Source organism: Pongo abelii, chromosome 8 (genome assembly GCF_028885655.2).
Source record: "Pongo abelii isolate AG06213 chromosome 8, NHGRI_mPonAbe1-v2.0_pri, whole genome shotgun sequence".
NCBI classification, from domain to species: Eukaryota; Metazoa; Chordata; class Mammalia; order Primates; family Hominidae; genus Pongo; species Pongo abelii.
Genome location: NC_071993.2, coordinates 29049255 through 29066192, shown reverse-complemented (window position 1 = coordinate 29066192; position 16938 = coordinate 29049255). Strand labels below are relative to the sequence as shown.

Sequence of the window (16938 nt, the reverse complement as noted above, 5' to 3'; positions counted from 1 at the left end):
GGATTACAGACATGAGCCACCGTGCCCGGCCGGAAAGAATAATTTAAAGCTCTTCTGTGCCTGGGTGCGGTGGCTCATGCCCGTAATCCCAACACTTTGGGAAGTTAAGACGGGTGGAGAGCTTGAGCCCAGGAGTTCAAGACCAGCCTGGACAACACAGTGAGACCTCCGTCTCTCTCTGCAAAAAATACAAAAATTAGCCAGGTCTGGTGGCACATGCCTGTAGTCCCAGCTACTCAGAAGGCTGAGGCGGGAGGATCACTGGAGCCAGGGAGGTCGAGGCTGCAGTGAGCCATGATCACACCACTGTACTCTAGCCTGGGGAACGGAGAGAGACCCTGTCTCAAAAATAAATAAATAAATAAATAAATAAAAATAAAAGCCCTTCTGGGAATTTCAAAGTGAACTAAGATTTGTCCCAGAAGGAGAGAAGCCTTGTAGCTTGTTGCTCCACATCAGCGACCCCAGCCCTGACCACCCAGGTAGAGGGATCCCAGGCTTTAACCTGCCACGAATTCCTTGAGCCACCGCAGAGCTGCTGTGCCTTGGAGGTGCCTCCCAGATTCATGGCCAGAGGGAAAATGCACTCATCCTAAAGGGGATGAGGTTTTTATTTTGTTTTGTTTCGGAGACAACCTCTAAGAGTTTCCGGAAGAGCAGCTTCCCCTGATTTTGTCAGTGGGAAGTGGAACATTTGACAGTAGACTGGTAGACCGTCATACACATGCTAAAGTGGGTGCGTGGGGCACTGCTGCAAACTGCAAGAGCCTAGGCTAAGCCTGCCCCCTGTTCTCCATCTTGCTAGACAGCCAAGGCCTAGAAGAAACGAGGAGATGAAGAGGCAGGGCTGGGCATGCAGGCTGAGGAATTAACTCGCATCACTTGATCCCCTGAAGGAGAGGCACTTGTAGTTCCACACTCCAAACTGGCTAATAATAACCCCCAGGTAGGTGAGGAGATCGGAGAGAGAGGGGTGTGGCTGGGGAGGCGGCAGGTCTTCAGAACCTCCCATGCAGCAGGGCTTGGGAGCAGGAGAGGAGAGACGACCTCAAAGGATGTCTGGGCCTAAGGGCCTGGGGCCACCTTGAGGTCCCTGTGCACCCCATGAGGCACAGGCTGTAGCTGAGCATTTCCTGGTGTGGTTGAGTACAGTGTGGATGCAGCACAGAAAGCCAGAGCTTGGCTAAAGGGAGCTGTAACCAAGCCAGAGGCTGTCTCAGAGGATGTGGGGCCTCAGAGGAGGCCGGTGGGGACAGAAGAGGCCCGAGGGACCAGGCATCTCTTCCCACAGATGTTGCAAGTCCCACACTCTCCATTCCCAGAGTTTAGATGCAGCTCTAGGAAACGAAGAGGGAAAAACAGGAACTGCTGAAAGAAGTTATAAAACTGGCCAAGAATGGCCTGCATTGGCTAAAATTTAATTTTCACTCCAACTTAAGGTTTGGTGGTGAGTGGTGATGACATTTCTTAATATAAATAATTAATTTATTACAAAAAATTAAAGTTCCAATTCTTGTATATCAGACTTTAAGTTCTAAGTAATTCATACCCATGCTGTTTATTTTGGGAAGTTTGCTAGAATAGGCCCTATTGTACTCAAAAAGTAGCATCTGAAATTCTTTTTTTTTTTTTTTTTTGGTAGAGGTCTCGCTTTGTTGCTTAGGCTGGTCTTGAACTCCTGGGCTCAAGCAATCCTCCTGCCTCGGCCTCTCAAAGTGCTGGGATTACAGGTGTGAGCCACTATGCTGGCCTTAACACCTGAGATTCTTAAAGAAACCAGGAAATCACCACTAACTGGAAGGCAGATGAAAAGAATTCTGGTTTGTGCATTCCAATGAGAGGTGATTCTCTTGATTTGTGATGTGGGAGGTGGGAGCTGTGGCTCTGTCTGAATGAAGACAATGCCAGTTCCTGTGGAAAGGGGTTTTTGTTCACGTTTTGATTGTTGCTTACAGGCAAGAAACAAAGGAAAGAAATAGAAGTGTCTGTTTTTGAGAGAGACTTTGAGAGACCTGCAGGAACCCATAGATTTGCAGTGGGCTCAGATGATAGTGGGAGGGTGGATCCCCGCACTCTCTGGCGCCGAGGGCATTGTATTAAAGGGCTGTTGGCAGAGACACTGGTGACTTTGTGCCAGGGCAGCAGATACCCTTCTTCGAGCAGCCTCATGGGCAGTAGAGGTCAAACAGGAGGGAGGAGCTGGGCAGGAAGAGGCTGGCAGCAGGATGGCTGGGCCCTGGGAGTCACAGAAGGTAATGCCTGGAAGACTTGGATATAACACAAAGACGCTGAGACTCGGGCATGTGGGTTACATATGATGGGTGTGAAGAGCTCCATAATGATTAGGTGCAAGAATATCACATTTCTTTACTTTTCTGAGCAAAAGCAAATCTGGCACAATGTTCACTGGCCTGGCTAACAGGATATTCCAGTCATTAAAAAAAATTGATAATTTACACCTAATAATTATATATATGTATTGAAGCAATGTGATATTTCAATGCATGTAGACATAGTATAATGATCAAATCAGGGTAATTACTGTATCCATCACTTTAAACATTTATCATTTCTTTGTGGTGACAACATTCCAAACTTTCTAGCTATCGTCAAAGGTACAATACATGGTTATTTGTGATAGTCACCCTACTGTGTAACTGATATGGTTTGGCTGTGTCCCCACCCAAATCTCATCTTGAATTGTAGTTCCCATAATCCCCATGTGTTGTGGGAGGGACCCTATGGGAGGTCATTGAATCATGGGGACTGTTACTTCCATGGTGTTCTCGTGATAGTGAGTTCTCACGAGATCTGATGGTTTTATAAAGGGCGGTTCCCTTGCATACACTCTCTCTTGCCTATCGTCATGTACGACATGCTTTTGTTCCTACTTCACCTTCCGCCATGATTGTGAGGCCTCCCCAGCCATGTGAAACTGTGAGTCCATTAAACTTCTTTTTCTTTATAAATTACCCAGTCTTGGGTATGTCCTTATAGCAGAGTGAGAATGGACTAAAATAGTAATATAACAAAAAAAGTTATTTTTCTTATCTAATTGTAACTTTGTACCCATTGACCAACGTCTCCTGGTCTCTCCCTCTCTCCTTCCCTGTCGTCTCTCCAGCCTCTAGTAGTTACTAATCTACTCTCTACTTCTACAAAATCAATTTTTTTTTTGAGACGGAGTCTCACTCTGTCTCCTGGGCTGGAGTGCTGGGCTGGAGTGCAGTGGTGTGATCTCGGCTCACTGCAAGCTCCGCCTCCCTGGTTTTACGCCATTCTCCTGCGTCACCCTCCCGAGTAGCTGGGACTACAGGCGTGCACCACCTACGCCTGGCTAATTTTTTTTTTTTTTTTGTATGTTTAGTAGAGACGGGGTTTCACCGTGTTAGCCAGGATGGCCTCCATCTTCCTGACCTCGTGATCCAACCGCCTCGGCCTCCCAAAGTGCTGGGATTACAGGCGTGAGCCACCATGCCCGGCCTACAAAATCAATTTTTAAAGATTCTACATATGAGTGAGATCATGTGGTCTTCGTCTTCCTGTGCCTGGTTTATTTCATGCAACATAATGCCTGCCAGGTTCATCCATGTTATTGCAAATGGCAGGATTTTATTGTGTTTTATGGCTGAATAATATTCCATTGTGTGTGTGTGTGTGTGTGTGTGTGTGTGTGTGTGTATTTATATCACATTTTCTTTCTTTCTTTCTTTTTTGAGACAGAATCTTGCTCTGTTGCCCAGGCTGGAGTGCAGTGGCATGATCTCAGCTCACTGCAATCTCCACCTTTGGGTTCAAGTGATTCTTCTGAGTCAGCCTCCCAAGTAGCTGGGACTACAGGCATGCGCCACCACACCCGGAACTTTTTTATTTTTAGTAGAGAAAGAGTTTCACCATCTTGGCCAGGCTGATCTTGAACTCCTGACCTCAGGTGATCCACCCGCCTTGACCTCCCAAAGTGCTGGGATTACAGGCATGAGCCGTGGTGTCCAGCCTATATCACATTTTCTTTACTCATTCATCGTTAGATGGGCTACTATCAAAAAGACAAAAAATGACCAGGTGCAGTGACTCATGCCTGTAACCCCAGCACTATGGGAGATTAAGGCAGGAGGATCACTCAAGCCCAGGAGTTCAAGACCAGCCTAGGCAACATAGCAAGACCTTGTCTGTATGAAAACTTTAAAAATTAGCCAGGTGTGATGGCACATGCCTGTAGTTCCAGCTACTTGAGGGGTTGAGGTAGGAGGATCGCTTCAGCCTAGGCTGCTGAAGCTGCAGTGAGCTGTGATTGTGCCACTGCACTCCAGCCTGGGTGACAGAATGAGACCCTGTCTCAAAAAAAAAAAAAAAAGAAAAATGCTAGCATGTATGTGGAGAAAGGGGAATAATTTTTTTTTTTTTTTGAGACAGAGTCTCGCTCTGTTGCCCAGGTTGGAGTGCAATGGCGTGATCTTGGCTCACTGCAACCTCCGCCTCCCAGGTTCAAGCGATTCTCCTGCCTCAGCCTCCCAAGTAGCTGAGTTTACAGGCGCCCACCACTACACCTGGCTAAGTTTTTTTGTATTTTTAGTAGAGATGGGGTTTCACCATGTTAGTCAGACTGGTCTCGAACTCCTAACCTCAGGTGATCCACCCACCTCGGCCTCCCAAAGTGCTGGGATTACAGGCGTGGGCCACCATGCCCAGCAAGAAAGGGGAACAGTTATACACTATTGGTGGGAATGTCGATTAGCACAGCCATATGGAAAACAGTATAGAGGTTCCTCAAAAAATTAAAAATAGAACTACCATGGGGGCCAGGCATGGTGGTTCATGCGTGTAATCCCAGCACTTTAGGAGGCCAAGGCAGGTGGATCACAAAGTCAGGAGTTCGAGACCAGCCTGACCAACATGGTGAGACCCCTTCTCTACTAAAAATACAAAAATTACCCAGGCTTGGTGGCACGTGCCTGTAATCACAGCTATTGAGGAGGCTGAGGCAGGAGAATGGCTTGAACCCAGGAGGCAGAGCTTGCAGTGAGCAGAGATCGTGCCACTGCACTCCAGCCCAGGTGACAGAGCAAGACTCCGTCTTAAAAAAAAAAGGACTGCCATGGTATTCAGCAATCCCAATACTGGTTATCTATCCAAAGGAAATGAAATCAGTGTGTTGTGGAAACATTTGCATTCCCATGTTTATTACAGCACCATTCACAATAGTTATGATATGGAGTCAATCAGGAAGTCATTTTTGGAAGGCTTTGTCTCCAGATGAAGGTATTTATCCTCTGGGTACCAAAATCTCCCAAACAGAATCTTGGGTAAAGGAGGCCAATGGTTTGGGGTAGGTCAGTGATGGTATATACCGTTGCTTCCGTTGCTTGGATTCCCCAGCCAAGTGGATCTTGGCTCCAGGAGAAACAGCAGCACTGGCCAGAAAATATGTTGTGTCCCTATAAGGTATCTCTCCAGCTGGCACAGGAACCGGCTGCCAATAGACCATTCCTCTGTTCTCCTGAGCCACCTGCTTTTGGAGATGGGACACCGTGACAAGATCAGTGAGTCCCATGGGCATTAGCCTCTTGGCTTACTTTGTCTCTGCAAAATGTTTCTTCATCAGAAGTAATATTGTGTGGGAGACTATGACAGGCTACAAGCCATCTAGCACGACCATAGAGAGAGTGCTGGCAGCAGCATGACAACGGCCAAGGAAACCAAATCCAAATCCGGAAAAGTGCCTGTTCCAAAGGGAACAAATCTCTGCCCCCTCCCTGATGGAAGAGGTCCAATGTAATCAACCTGCCACCTGGTAGCTGCCTTCTCCCCCAGCTTCCTCATTCCACTCAGTGGCACAGTCAGTCATGCAGCTGAGTGGGCCAAAATCCCAGGAGTTTGCTGTCATTTGTCCTTTTCCCTCACACTCAATATCCAATCTGTCAGCGGGTCCTATTATCTCTACTTTTAAAACAGACCCCAGATCTGATCTCTTCTCAACCACCTCCACCTCTATCACCCTAATCCAAGCCACTGTCATCTCACCCGGAGCACTGCAATAGCCTTCCAGCTGGTCAGCCTGCTTCTACACTACACACCAGCCAGAGTGATGTTTTAAAATTTTAAAAATTGTGATAAAATATATATAGCATAAAATTTACCATCTAAACCATTTTTAAGTAGGCAGTTCAGTAGTGTTAAGAACATTCAGATTATTGTGCAACCAATCTTCAAAACCCTTTTGTGTTGCAAAACTGAGACTCTATACTCATTAAACACTAACTCCCCATTCCTCCTCCCCTAGTTCCTGGCAACCATTATTCTACCTTCTGTGTCTATGAATTTGACTACTCCAGGTATCTCACGTGAATAAGAGGAATCATACAATATTTGTCTTTTGTGACTTGTTTATTTCACTTAGCATAATGCCCTCAAGACTCATCTCTGTTGTAGCATATGTCAGAATTTCCTTCCTTTTGAAAGTGGGATAATTTTCCATTGTATGTAGGTACCATGTTCTGTTTATCCAGAGTGAATTTTAAAGACATGTATTAAGCTCAGTTTACTCCACAAAAAAATGACATAGGAAAGAAGCAAATGGATAAACTGTAATGTGATTATACAGTGATTTGAACAAACCAACTGGAAAAAGATGTATTTGAGACAATGGGGCAATTTGAACCAGAATTGGAGATTTGTTAAGGAAATATTTTAAGAAATAGTCATTTTTTGCTTTTCTGATAAGACTATTGTGGCTAGGTTTTTAAAAAACTTTTTATCTTCTAGGGATACCTACTGAAGTATTAATGAATAAGTCACTACCTGGAATTTAATTACTCTAGAAAAACTACGTGTGTGTAGGGAGAAATCAGGTGAAATAAGATGGGCAAAATGGCAATCATTGTTGAAGCTGGTGATGCATAAATGAGGGTTTATTATATTTTCCTCTCTACTTTTATATATATTTAAAGATGTCTGTTAAAAATTCTTTTTTTTTTTTTTAGATGGAGTTTCGCTCTTGTTGCCCAGGCTGGAGTGCCATGGCATGATCTCGGCTCACTGCAAACTCTGCCTCCCAGGTTCAAGCAATTCTCCTGCCTCAGCCTCCCAAGTAGCTGGGATTACAGGCATGCATCACCACCACGCCCGGATAATTTTGTATTTTTAGTAGAGACGGGGTTTCTCCATGTTGAGGCTGGTCTCGAACTCCTGACCTCAGGTGATCTGCCCGCCTTGGCCTCCCAAAGTGCTGGGATTACAGGCGTGAGCCACCGTGCCCGGCCTAAAAATTCTTAAAGATACTTAGTAGAACTATTCCATTACTCTTCTAAAAATTTTCCAATAACTTTTACCACTCAGAATAAAACACACCAGTATAATATTATAGTATTATTGTAGTGTGATAGCATGATATTCCTGCATAGAATTGTGAGGGTTACATGAATTTACAGATGTAAAGCATTGGGAGGAGTGCCTTGTGCATCTTAAGTGCTATACAACTGTTTGATAGTAGTACTAGTTTAATTTATCAACAATCAAAAGGGGAATTCACTATGCTTAAAATTTAAAAACCCCACTTTTTGAAGACTTTAAAATAGGACTTTTATAAGTCATGTTCCTAGAAAGATAAAAATTATGAATAGTAAATAAAATTAGAAAAATCAGTGGAGGAAGATAGCCTTTTAAAATGGTGCTAGAGTAATTGGACACCCCGAAGCAAAAAATATGACCTGTGACCTAGTTTTATACCACATACAAAATTTAACTCAAAATAGATCATGCACGTAAATGGAAACGTAAAAGTGTAAACGTTTTAGAGAAAAATGTAAGAAAAAATCTTCATGATCTAGGGATAAGCAAATCGTTCTTAAGTCTTGCCACCAGAAGCAAGATTCAAAAAGAGAAATGTTGATAAATTAGACTTCACCAAAATATTTACGTTTTTACTTTGTAAAATACTGTCGTGCACCACACAAAGACATTTCAGTCAATGATAGACTACATATACTATGGTGGTGCCATAAGATTATAATACCATGTTTTGTCTGTACCTTTTCTATGTTTAGACATGTTTAGATACACAAATTCTACTGTGTTACAACTGCCTACACTATTTAGTACAGTAACATGCTATACAGCATTGTAGCCTAGGAACAGTAGGCTATATCATGTAGCCCAGGAGTGTCATAGACTATATCATCTAGATTTGTGTAAGTATACTCTATGATGTTTTCACAATGAGTAAATCACCCAACAATGCATTTCTCAGAACAAATTCCCATCATTAAGTGATGCATGAGTGTGCCCAGTTAAAAGGAAGAAAAGAAAGCCACATACTGGAGAAAATATTTGCAAATCACATATCCAGCAAAGGACTAGTATGTAGAATATATAAAGAACTCTCAAAACTCAACAGTAAAATAGCAAACAATCCAATTAAAACATGGGTAAAGGACATGAAGGATATTTCGCACATATATACGTACATGTATACACACACATATACATACATATTGATGGCAAACAAGCACATGAAAAGCTGTTCAACATCATTAGACATTGGAGAAATGCAAATTAAAATCACAATGAGATTTTGGCAGGGTGTAATGGCTCACACCTGTAATCCCAGCACTTTGTGAGACCGAGGTGGGGCAGATCATTTGAGGTCAGGAGTTCCAGATCAGCCTGACCAACATGGTGAAACCTCCTCTCTACCAAAAAATACAAAAATTAGCTGGGCATGGTGGTGCATGCCTGTAATTCCAGCTACTCAGGAGGCTGAGGTGGGAGGATTGCTTGAGCCTGGTAGGCAGAGGTTGCAGTGAGCTGAAATTACACCACTGCAATCCACCCTAGGTGACAGAGTGAAACCCTGTCTAAAAAAAACCAAAAAACAAACAACAAAACACACACACACACACACACACACACACACACACACACACACACACACACACACACACACACACACACACAGAGATTTATATGTCAGCAGATTACAGACTAGGAAACCCCAGACCCTCTACCCCCATGGAGACACCAATTCAACAGCATTACAGGGACCAATTCCTTTGTGAGAAATCTAGAAACTAATTAAGAAGCTTCTGAACCCCAGGTGAGCACAATAACAGCCTCATGGAAGCCAACTGGAAAATATGTGGCAGTTGCTCTCCATAATCCCATCCCTGGCTTAGCATGGCATGATCAGAAGAAAAGTTGGAGCTCCTGGCTTCTGCCTGGGAAGCAACAGAGAAGACTGAAATATATGTCAGTGTTTAGACTTTTCAGGGGTCTATCCAAACAAATTGTTTCTGTTGTGTCTGAATTTAAGAAGTGATAGGAGCCGGGCGCGGTGGCTCACGCCTTTAATCTCAGCACTTTGCGAGGCCAAGGCGGGGCGGATCACGAGGTCAGGAGATCGAGACCATCCTGGCTAACATGGTGAAACCCCGTCTCTACTAAAAATACAAAAAATTAGCCGGGCGTGATGGCAGGCACCTGTAGTCCCAGCTACTCGGGAGGCTGAGGCAGGAGAATGGCGTGAACCCGGGAGGCGGAGTTTGCAGTGAGCCAGGATCGCGCCACTGCACTCCAGCCTGGGTGACAGCGCAAGACTCTATCTCAAAAAAAAAAGGAAGTGATAGGAAAAGGTACCAGGTTGGGAGCCACTGAGAACAAAGCTAAGGTTTGAACTGGTATGCACTCACTCACTATAGCCCCTCCCCTGGCTCAGTGTAGTGTGATCAGAAGAAAATCTCCAACTCTCAGCTTCTACGTTGGTAGAGAGAGAGAAGAATGGAGTTTGAATTGAACATCCTGGCTTTTCAGGGGGCTGCCCAAGGGACTGGTTTTTGTTTCACGTGTCTTGGAATGCTGATATGACTTTAGGCATACTTTAGGTACCCAGGGGTTACTGAGAACAAAAGAGAGCTAAGTGGTTTGCTGCTGCCCCAGAAGACCTGCAGTGCAGCAGACAGAGACTGATACAGCTCAGTGGCCTCTCTCGGTGAAGGGGGAAGGAATAGGGAGAAGAGTAGAGTATACATCCAACATTCTGGTTTTTGAGGGGGCTGCTTGAGGAACTAGTTTCTGTCTCATTGACTTGACATGCTGATGAGATTCAGCATACTCTAGAAGCCTAGGGCTGCTGAGAACAAAAGAGAGCTGGGCAGCTTAAGGGAGCTCAAGAAAACCTGCAGTGCTACAGAAAGACACCAGAGAAAGCAAGAGATTACTAGCTTCTGAAAAAAGAAACAGTGAAATCACTCTAATTGGGATTTTACATGCACAAGTCCAGAGAATAGACATCCAGAAAACGTTTGAAAGGCCCACAGGATCTCTAGTTGGGTTGATTTTGTTTTCTCCGTACAAAGTCAGTCTGCAAATACAGAGAGGGGGCTATATTTATTTATTTTTTTCAAATGTGTAGATCTCACCACAGATTACAAGGCACATAAGGAAACAAGGAAATTTGGCAAGTGCAAAGGAGTAAAATAAGTATCCAGAAACCAAACTTAAAGAAACATAGATATATTAACTACCTGAGAAAGAATTCAAAATAACCATCATAAAGAAGTTCAATGAGCTCAGGAAAAGGACGAGAATGTTAACAAAGAGAAAATATAAAAAGAACCAAATAGAAATTTAGAAGCCTAAGAATACAGTAACTGAATTGAAAAATTCACTAGAAGGGTCTAACATTTGCTAAACGGGCTGGGTGCAGTGGCTCACACCTGTAATCCCAGCATTTTGAGAGGCTGAGGCAGGAGGATCACTTGAGCCCAGGACTTCAAAATCAGCCTGGGAAACATAGTGAGATGCCATCTCTACAAAAAAAAAATAAAAAATTAGCCAGACATGGTGGCACATGCCTATAGTCCCGGCTACTTGGGAGGCTGAGGCAGGAGGATCACTTGAGCCCAGAAGCTTGAGGTTGCACTTAGCTAAGATCACACCACTGCACTCCAGCCTGAGCAACAGAGTGTGACTCTGTCCCCCCGCCAAAAAAAAAATCGCTAAAGGGGTTAAGCTTCAGACTTGATCAGTCAGTAAACTCAAAGACAGGACATTTGAAATTATCCAGTCAGAGGGGGGAAAAAAAGATGAATGAAAAAGAATGGGCTGGGCACAGTGGCTCACACCTGTAATCCCAGCACTTTGGGAGACCAAGGTGGGTGGATAACTTGAGGTCAAGAGTTCCAGACCAGCCTGGCCAACATGATTGAAACTCTGTTACCAAATACAAAAATTAGCTGGGTGTGGTGGCACACACCTGTAGTCCCAGCTACTCAGGAGGCTGAGGTGGAAGAATTGCTTGAACCTGGGAGGTAGAGGTAGCAGTGAGCTGAGATCACGTCACTGCACTCCAGCCTGGGTGACAGAGTCAGACCCTGTTTCAAAAAAAAAAAAAAAAAAAAAAAAAAGAAAAGAAAAAGAGTGAAGAACGTTTAAGGGATTTACAGGACACTATCAAGCAAGCCTATCTATACATTATGGAAGTTGCAGAAGGAGTACAGATAAGGGAGGAGACCACCCCTCATATTGTCTTATGCCCAATTTCTGCCTCCAAAGAAAGAAGTAAAAACTAAAAGGCAGAAATGAAATCCATAGGCAGACAGCCCGACACCACACCCTGGGCCCGGTAGTTGAAGATAGACCCCTGACCTAATCGATTATGTTATCTGTAGATTACAGACATTGTATAGAAAAGCACTGTGAAAATCCCTGTCCTATTCTGTTCCATTCTAATTACCAGAGCATACAGTCCCCAGTCACGTACCCCCTGCTTGCTCAATTGATCACGACCCTCTCACGTGGACCCCCTTAGAGTTGTGAGCCCTTAAAAGGGACAGGAATTGCTCACGGGGAGCTCGGTTGTTGGAGACGTGAGTCTTGCTGAAGCTCCCGGCCAAATAAAGCTCTTTCTTCTTTAACTTGGTGTCTGAGGGGTTTTGTCTGTGGCTTGTCCTGCTACACAGAGAGAAATGAACAGAAAGCTTATCTGAAAAAAAAAATGGCTTAAAATTTCTCATATCTGGGGAATGATATGGATAAGATTTAAGAACCCCAGGAGGCTCCAGCTATGATAAATCCAAAGAAGTCTACACCAAGACACATTACAATTAAATTGTTGAATGTCTAAGACAAAGAGAAAATTGTAAAAGCAGCAAGAAAAAAATGACTTGTATGGACAAGATAGCCCTCATAAGACTGTCGGGGGATTTCTTGGTAGAAACCTTGCAGGCCGGAAGAGAGTGGGATGTTATATTCAAAGTGCTGAAATAAAATGAAATTAAAAAGCCCTGCCACCTAAGTGTTCTGTCTCTGGTAAAACTGCCTTTCATAGATAAAGGAGAAAGACTTTCCCAAATAAACAGCTCAGGAAATTCATTCCCACTAAACCTGCCTTACAAGAAATGCTAAAGAGAGTCCCTTAAGTTAGAACAACAGGATGCTAGACAGCAGCACAAAAGGATATGAAAGTATAAAGTTTACTTGTAGAGGTTAATATATAGAAAAATACAGAATACTGCAATACTGTAACTGTGGTATGTAAGTCACTTACAATTCTGGTGTAGAAGTTGAAAATCAAGTACAAAAAAGAAATATAACTACAAAAATATGTTAATGAAGACACTATATAAAAAGATGTAATTTGTGACAGCAATAACAAAGTGTGGGGAGGAAAGAAGTAAAAAAGTTATTTTGGTATGCGACTGAAGTTGTCAGCTTAAAATAAAGTGTTTCAACTATGAGATGTTTTATTTTATTTTATTTTATTATTTTTTTTTTTAGACAGTCTCGCTGTGTCACCCAGGCTGGAGTGCAGTGGTGCAATCTCAGCTCACTGCAACCTCTGTCTCCCAGGTTCAAGCAATTCTCCTGTCTCAGCCTCCTGGGTAGCTGGGATTACAGGCACACACCACCATGCCCAGATAATTTTTGTATTTCTAGTAGAGGCAGGGTTTCACCATGTTAGCCAGGCTTATCTTGAACTCCTGACCTCAAGTGATCTACCCGCCTCAGCCTCCAAAAGTGCTGGGATTACAGGGATGAGCCACCATGCCCAGCCTACAAGATGTTGTATGTAAGCCTCATTATAACCAAAAAGAAAATACTTATAAGATGACACACAAAAGGAAATGAAAAAGGAATCAAACATGCCACTGCAATAAAAAATAAATAAATAATCAATACAACAAAAAGGCTGATAGCAAGAGAGGAAAAGAGGGATGAAATTCTATAAGAAAGAAAACAATTAACAAAATGGCAATAGTAAATCCTTCCCTTCAGTAATTACTTTAAATGTAAATGGATTAAACTCCTCAATTAAGACAAAGAGTGGATGAACAGATAAAAGAACTAAGATTCAACCATGTGCTGTTGATAAGAGACTCACTTTATTTATTTATTTATTATTTTTGAGATGGAGTCTTGCTCTGTCACCCAGGCTGGAGTGCAGTGCTGCGATCTTGGCTCACTGAAACCTCTGCCTCCCAGGTTCAAGTGATTCTTGTGCCTCAGCCTCCTGAGTAGCTGGGATTACATGCATAAGCCACCACACCCAGCTAATTTTTGTATTTTTTAGTAGAGATGGGGTTTTACCATGTTGGCCAGGCTGGTTTTGAACTCCTGACCTCCGGTGATCTGCCCACCTCAGCCTCCCAGAGTGCTAGGATTACAGGCGTGAACCACCGTGCATGGCCAAGAGACTCACTTTAGATTAAGGACACACATAGGCTGAATATAAAAGAATGGAAGAAAAAATCCATGCAAATGTTAAAAGGGAGCAAGGGTGGCCATATTTATGTCAGACAAAAGAGACTTTAAGTCAAAAGTTGTCACAAAAGGTAAAGAAGGACATTATATAATGACAAATGGGTCAGTTCACTAGAAACATATAAACTTTTAAAATATATATGCACTCAGTTTCAGAGCACCCAAATATAAGAAGCAGATATTGACCAAACTGAAGGGGGAAATAGATAGCAACACATTAATAGTAGGAGATTTCAAATGCCACTATCAACAACTGATAGACTATCAAGGCAGAAAATTAATATATAAACAAAAGACTTGAACAACACTGTAGGCAAATAGTTCTAAGAGACATATATGCAATGTTCCATCCAATAGCAGCAAAGTACACATTCTTCTTGAGAATATACAGATCATTCTCCAGGATAGATCACGTGTTAGGTGATAAAATAAGTCGTAACAAATTTAAGAAGGTCGAAATAATACCAAGTATCTTGTCTGATGACAATGGGATGAAACTAGAAATAGTAGCAGAAGGAAAACTGAAAAATTCACGAATATGAAGAAATTAAACAACACACTCTCAATCAATGGGTCAAAGAAGAAATCGAAAGGATAATTAGAAAATATCTTTAGACAAATGAAAACAAATATACCCAAACTTATTTGATACTGCAAGAATAGTACTAGGAGGGAAATTTATAGCAGTGAAGGGCTACATTGAAAAAGAGGAAAGATATCAGTAAACAACCTAACTTTAAACCTCAAGGAACTAGAAAAAGCAGAGCAAAGTGAGCACAAACAGCAGAATGAAGAAAATAATAAAAATTATGGAAGAAATATGTGAACTAGAGAAGAGAAAAATAATTGCTGACATTATCTGATAGATAGAAAACCCTAAAGCTTCCACCAAAAAATCTGTTAGAACTAATAAATGAATTCAGCAAAGTTACAGAATACGAAATCAACATACAAAAATTACTTGTGTTTCTATATGCTAAAAACAAACAATCCAAAATGGAAATGAAGAAAACAGTTCCAGGGCTGGGCACGGTGGCTCATGCTTGTAATCCCAGCACTTTGGGAGGCTGAGGTGGGTAGATCACAAGGTCAGGAGTTCGAGACCAGACTAACCAACATGGTGAAACACCATATCTACTAAAGATACAAAAATTAGCTGGGTGTGGTGACACACACCTGTAATCCCAGCTACTCGGGAGGCTGAGGCAGGAGAATCACTTGAACCCGGGAGGTGGAGGTTGCAGTGAGCCAAGATTGTGCCACTGCACTCCAGCCTGGGTGACAGAGTGAGATTCTGTCTCAAAAAAAAAAAAAAAAGAAAGAAAGAAAACAGTTTCATTTACAATAGCATCAAAAATAATAAATATCATATTAAAGAAAATAGTTCCATTTACAATAGCATCAAAAATAATAAATATAATATTGAGGAATAAATATAAGGAGGTGAAAGACTTGTACAGTGGAAACTACAAAACATTGTTGAAAGAAACTTAAGATGATACAAATAAATTGAAATGTTTCATTTTCGTGGATTGAAAGACTTAATATTGCTAAAATGTTCATACTACTCAACATGATCTACAGACTAAATGCAATCCCTGACAAAATCTCAATGGCATTTTTTTTTTCAGAAATAGAAATGGGATATTGCTATTCAATGGGTTTAGAGTTTCAGTCATGCAAGATGAAAAAATCCTAGAAATCTGTTGTGCAACAATGTGCTTATAGTTAACTATGCTATGCTATGCTATTGTTAACTATAATACTATACTAACTATAATACTATACTAACTATACTAACTATAATCTGTAATAACTATGGTTATTAGAGTTATAACTATATTGGTGCAAAAGTAATTGCGATTTTTGCCATTGATGCTGCAATTACTTTTGCTCCAACCTATTAGTTAACTATAATATTATACTATAGTATCTATATACTTAGAAAGTTAAGAGGGTCGATCTCGTATCATGTGTTTATTAACACATTAAGAAACACTCATTTGGCCAATCTGTTGGAAAAAAAAGAGAAAACCACAAAGATATATCAACACCTGTGAAAAGAATAAAGTATAGATAAAAAATAAAGATCATCAACACCTGTGAAAAGAAGGAAGAAGAGAAAAAAAGAAAAGAAAAAAGCAGAGACAACACCAAATGCTCTTGAGGATGCAGAACTGGTGGGCCATTCACACATGGTCATAGGATATAAGATTAATAGACAAAAAAATCATTTACTCCCTTATACTAGCAACAAGTATGTATAAACTGAAATTAAAAATAGAATGCTATTTACAATTGCTCAAAAAATGAGGTGATTAGGTATAAATTTAATAAAACATGTATATGCTGAAAACTGTAAAATGATGATGAAATTAACTGAAGATATAAATTAAGTGAAAAGATATATATGGAGTTCATAGAGGAAGGTCTCTGTTCTTTTCCAAATTGATCTATGGGTTTAACCAAATGCCTGTCAAAATTGTAGTAAGAATTTTTGTAAATATAGACGAGTATTCTAAAACTTACATGCAAGGTCAAAGGAACTAGAACAACTAAAATAATTTTGGAAAAGAAGAATAAAGTAGGAGTAATAACTCTAAAACAAAAATAAGCAAAGCCAAAAAAGTTTGTACTGTCCATCAGAGAGCCCAGAGTTTTTGCTTACCCCTCCCTAGCCTACCTTCATTGCAAACTATTGGCCGGTTTATTTTTTTTTTTTTACTGTATTCAGCTTAGTGATATTTTGCGATAGTTATATTTTAAACACAATGAGCGAAATTGTGAACGGAAGTTTTTATTTAACATTTGGAGTGTGGCTAACGCAAACTGAGTCACATCTTTTGAGATCAAGTTCCATTTTCTTGCTATTGCTGCATAAATATTACCTATTTGAACTGACTGAAGAAAGTGTGTACCATCATGCATCTCTTAAGGACAGAGATATGTTCTGAGAAACGCATCCTTAGGTGATTTCATCATTGTGTGAACATCATAGAGTGTACTTATGCGAACCTAGATGGTAGAGCCTACTACAAACGCAGGCTATGTGGTACAGCCCATTGCTCCTAGGCTGCAAATCTGTACAGCCTGTTGCTTTACTGAATACTGTAGGCAATTGTAACGCAATGGTAAGTATTTTTGTATCTAAATATATCCAAACATAGAAAAGGTACACAAAAA

The 16938-nt window shown here is 41.5% G+C and overlaps 1 long non-coding RNA gene across 2 annotated transcripts in view; it reads left to right on the top strand.

The window, feature by feature from the left end:
- The first annotated feature begins 2830 nt into the window (after window positions 1–2830).
- The window catches only part of LOC112135246 (uncharacterized), a 74885-nt gene continuing 60777 nt past the window's right edge, over window positions 2831–16938 (top strand). For both annotated transcript variants that reach the window (XR_002916547.2, XR_008510352.1), the window contains exon 1: window positions 2831–2937. This is a non-coding gene — a long non-coding RNA (uncharacterized LOC112135246). The remainder of the gene's footprint in view (window positions 2938–16938) is intronic.